Source organism: Mus musculus, chromosome 2 (assembly GCF_000001635.26).
Source record: "Mus musculus strain C57BL/6J chromosome 2, GRCm38.p6 C57BL/6J".
In the NCBI taxonomy this organism is placed as follows: domain Eukaryota; kingdom Metazoa; phylum Chordata; class Mammalia; order Rodentia; family Muridae; genus Mus; species Mus musculus.
In genome coordinates this window covers 39,287,176-39,292,602 of record NC_000068.7, presented here as the reverse complement: position 1 = coordinate 39,292,602, position 5,427 = coordinate 39,287,176, and positions in this window count along the sequence as shown.

Genomic DNA, 5,427 nt, shown 5'->3' with positions numbered 1-5,427 from the left:
TTTCCTGCCTTCTACTCCTCTTGGGTGAATTTGCTTCCTTTTTTTACTAGAGCTTTTAGATGTGTTGTCAAGCTGCTAGTGTGTGCTCTCTCTAGTTTCTTCTTGGAGGCACTCAGAGCTATGAGTTTCCCTCTTAGAAATGCTTTCATTGTGTTCCATAGGTTTGGGTATGTTGTGGCTTCATTTTCATTAAACTCTAAAAAGTCTTTAATTTCTTTCTTTATTCCTTCCTTGACCAAGGTATCATTGAGAAGAGTGTTGTTCATTTTCCATGTGAATGTTGGCTTTCCATTATTTATGTTGTTATTGAAGATCAGCCTTAGTACATGGTGGTCTGATAGAATGCATGGGACAATTTCAATATTTTTGTATCTGTTGATGCCTGTTTTTTGACCAATTATATGGTCAATTTTGGAGAAGGTACCATGAAATGCTGAAAAGAAGGTATATCCTTTTGTTTTAGAATAAAATGTTATGTAGATATCAATTAAGTCCATTTGTTTCAAGCTCCCGTGAGGTGCTGAGAAGAAGGTATATCCTTTTGTTTTAGGATAAAATGTTCTGTAGATATCTGTTAGGTCCATTTGTTTTATAACTTCTGTTAGCTTCACTGTGTCCCTGTTTAGTTTCTGTTTCCATGATCTGTTCATTGATGAAAGTGGTGTGTTGAAGTCTCCCACTATTATTGTGTGAGGTGCAATGTGTGCTTTGAGCTTTACTAAAGTTTCTTTAATGAATGTGGCTGCCCTTGCATTTGGAGCATAGATATTCAGAATTGAGAGTTCCTCTTGGAGAATTTTACCTTTAATGAGTATGAAGTGTCCCTCCTTGTCTTTTTTGATAACTTTGGGTTGGAAGTCGATTTTATTTGATATTAGAATGGCTACTCCAGCTTATTTCTTCAGACCATTTGCTTGGAAAATGGTTTTCCAGCCTTTCACTCTGAGGTAGTATCTGTCTTTTTTCCTGAGATGGGTATCCTGTAAGCAGGAGAATGTTGGGTCTTGTTTGTGTAGCTAGTCTAATAGTCTATATTTTTTTATTGGGGAATTGAGTCCATTGATATTAAGAGATATTAAGGAAAAGTAATTGTTGCTTCCTCTTATTTTTGTTGTTAGAGTTGGCATCCTGTTCTTTGGGCTGACTTCTTTTTGGTTTGTTGAGGGATTACTTTCTTCCTTTTTCTAGGGTGTGGTTTCTGTCCTTGTATTGGTTTTTTTTTTTCTGTTATTATTCTTTGAAGGGCTGGATTCATGGAAAGATGATGTGTGAATTTGGTTTTGACGTGGAATACTTTGGTTTCTCCATCTATGGTAATTGAGAGTTTGGCTGGGTATAGTAGCCTGGGCTGGCATTTGTGTTCTCTTACTGTCTGTATAACATCTGTCCAGGCTCTTTTGGCTTTCATAATCTCTGGTGAAAAGTCTGGTGTAATTCTGATAGGCCTGCCTTTATATGTTACTTGACCTTTCTCCCTTACTGCTTTTAATATTCTCTCTTTATTTAGTGCATTTGTTGTTCTGATTATTATGTGTCAGGAGGAATTTCTTTTCTGGTCTAGTCTATTTGGAGTTCTGTAGGCTTCTTGTATATTCATGGGCATGTCATTCATTAGGTTTGGGAAGTTTTCTTCTATAATTTTGTTGAAGTTATTTGCCGGCCCTTTAAGTTGAAAATCTTCATTCTCATCAACTCCTATTATCCGTAGGTTTGGTCTTCTCATTGTGTCCTGGATTTCCTGGATGTTTTGAGTTAGGATCTTTTTGCGTTTTGTATTATCTTTGATTGTTGTGCCGATATATTTATAGTAGCCCAGGCTACCATAAATAATCCAAGAACACTTTAAAACAATCATCCATCCTGACCAAGTAGGTTTTATTCCAGGGATGCAGGGGTGGTTTAATATACGGAAATCCATCAACATAATCCAGTATATAAACAAACTCAAAGCAAAAACCACATGATCATCTCACTAGATGCAGAGAAAGCATTTGACAAAATCCAACACCCATTCATGATGAAAGTCTTGGAAAGATCAGGAATTCAAGGTTCATACCTAAACATGATAAAAGCAATCTACACAAACCACTAGCCAACATCAAAGTAAATGGTGAGAAGCTGGAAGCAATCCCACTAAAATCAGGGACTAGACAAGGCTGCCCACTTTCTCCCTACCTCTTCAACATAGTACTTGAAGTATTAGCCAGAGCAATTCGACAACAAAAGGAGATCAAGGGGATACAAATTGGAAAAGAAGAAGTCAAAATATCACTTTTTGCAGATGATATGATAGTATATATAAGTGACCCTAAAAATTCCACCAGAGAACTCCTAAACCTGATAAACAGCTTCGGTGAAGTAGCTGGATACAAAATTAACTCAAACAAGTCAATGGCTTTTTTTGTACACAAAGAATAAACAGGCTGAGAAAGAAATTAGGGAAACAACACCCTTCTCAATAGTCACAAATAATATAAAATACTTTGGCGTGACTCTAACCAAGGAAGTGAAAGATCTGTATGATAAGAATTTCATGTCTCTGAAGAAAGAAATTAAAGATCTCAGAAGTTGGAAAAATCTCCCATGCTCATGCATTGGCAGGATCAACATTGTAAAAATGGCTATCTTGCCAAAAGCAATCTACAGATTCAATGCAATCCCCATCAAAATTCCAACTCAATTCTTCAACAAATTAGAAAGAGCAATATGCAAATTCATCTTGAATAACAAAAAACCTAGGATAGCAAAAAACCCTTCTCTAGGATAAAAGAACCTCTGGTGGAATCACCATGCCTGAACTAAAGCTTTACTACATAGCAATTGCGATGAAAACTGCATGGTACTGGTATAGTGACAGACAAGTAGACCAATGGAATAGAATTGAAGACCCAGAAATGAACCCACACACCTATGGTCACTTGATCTTCGACAAGGGAGCTAAAACCATCCAGTGGAAAAAAGACAGCATTTTCAACAAATGGTACTGGCACAACTGGTGGTTCTCATGTAGAAGAATGGGAATTGATCCATTCCTATCTCCTTGTACTATGATCAAATCTAAGTGGATCAAGAAACTCCACATAAAACCAGAGACAGTGAAACTTATAGAGGAGAAAGTGAGGGAAAGCCTTGAAGATATGGGCACAGGGGAAATATTCCTGAATAGAACAGCAATGGCTTGTGCTGTAAGATCGAGAATCGATAAATGGGACCTCATAAAATTGCAAAGCTTCTGTAAGGCAAAAGAAAACATCAATAAGACAAAAAGGCCAACAACAGATTGGGAAAGGATCTTTACCTATCCTAAATCAGATAGGGGACTAATATCAAATATATATAAAGAACTAAAGAAGGTGGACTCCAGAAAATCAAATAACCCCATTAAAAAATGGGACTCAGAGATAAACAAAGAATTCTCACCTGAGGAATACTGAATGGCTGAGAAGCACCTAAAAAAATGTTCAGCATCCTTAATCATCAGAGAAATGCAAATCAAAACAACCCTGAGATTCCATCTCACACCAGTCAGAATGGCTAAGATCAAAAATTCAGGTGACAGCAGATGCTGGTGAGGATGTGGAGAAAGAGGAACACTCCTCCATTGTTGGTGGGATTGCAAGCTTGTACAACCACTCTGGAAATCAGTCTGGCGGTTCCTCAGAAAATTGAACATAGTACTACCGGAGGATCCCACAATACCTCTCCTGGGCATATATCCAGGAGATGTTCCAACTAGTAAGAAAGACACACGCTCCACTATGTTCATAGCAGCCTTATTTATAATAGCCAGAAGCTAGAAAGAACCCAGATGCCCCTAAACAGAGGAATGGATACAAAAAATGTGGTACATTTACACAATGGAGTACTACTCAGCTATTAAAAAGAATGAATTTATATCTTGGGTATCCTAGGTTTTGGGCTAATATCCACTTATCAGTGAGTACATATTGTGTGAGTTCCTTTGTGATTGGGTTACCTCACTCAGGATGATGCCCTCCAGGTCCATCCACTTGGCTAGGAATTTCTTAAATTCATTCTTTTTAATAGCTGAATAGTACTCCATTGTGTAGATGTACCACATTTTCTGTATCCATTCCTCTGTTGAGGGGCATCTGGGTTCTTTCCAGCTTCTGGCTATTATAAATAAGGCTGCTATGAACATAGTGGAGCATGTGTCCTTCTTACCAGTTGGGGCATCTTCTGGATATATGCCCAGGAGAGGTATTGCTGGATCCTCCGGTAGTACTATGTCCAATTTTCTGAGGAACCGCCAGACTGATTTCCAGAGTGGTTGTACAAGCCTGCAATCCCACCAAGATATAAGATACAATTTCCTAAACACATGAAACTCAAGAAAAATGAAGACTGAAGTGTGGACACTATGCCCCTCCTTAGAAGTGGGAACAAAACACCCTTGGAAGGAGTTACAGAGACAAAGTTTGGAGCTGAGATGAAAGAATGGTCCATGTAGAGACTTCCATATCCAGGGATCCACCCCATAATCAGCATCCAAACGCTGACACCATTGCATACACTAGCAAGATTTTATCGAAAGGACCCAGATGTAGCTGTCTCTTGTGAGACTATGCCGGGGCCTAGCAAACACAGAAGTGGATGCTCACAGTCAGCTAATGGATGGATCACAGGGCTCCCAATGGAGGAGCTAGAGAAAGTAGCCAAGGAGCTAAAGGGATCTGCAACCCTATAGGCGGAACAACATTATGAACTAACCAGTACCCCGGAGCTCTTGACTCTAGCTGCATATGTATCAAAAGATGGCCTAGTCGGCCATCACTGGAAAGAGAGGCCCATTGGACATGCAAACTTTATATGCCCTAGTACAGGGGAACGCCAGGGCCAAAAAGGGGGAGTGGGTGGGTAGGGGATTGGGGGTGGGTGGGTATGGGGGACTTTTGGTATAGCATTGGAAATGTAAATGAGCTAAATACCTAATAAAAAATGAAAAAAAAAGAATGAATTTATGAAATTCCTAAGCAAATGGTTGGACCTGGAGGGCATCATCCTGAGTGAGGTAACCCAATCACAAAAGAACACAAATGATATGTACTCACTGATAAGTGGATATTAGCCCAGAAACTTAGAATACCCAAGATATAAGGTACAATTTGCAAAACACATGAAACTCAAGAAGAACGAAGACCAAAATGTGGACACTTTGTCTCTTCTTAGAATTGGGAACAAAAACCCATGAAAGGAGTTACAAAGTTTGGAGCTGAGACGAAAGGATGGACCATCTAGAGACTTCCATATCCAGGGATCCATCCCATAATCAGCCTCCAAACACTGACACAATTTCATACACTAGCAAGATTTTGCTGAAAGGACCCTGATATAGCTGTCCCTTGTGAGACTATGCCGGGGCCTAGCAAACACAGTAGTGGATGCTCACAGTCAGCTATTGGATGG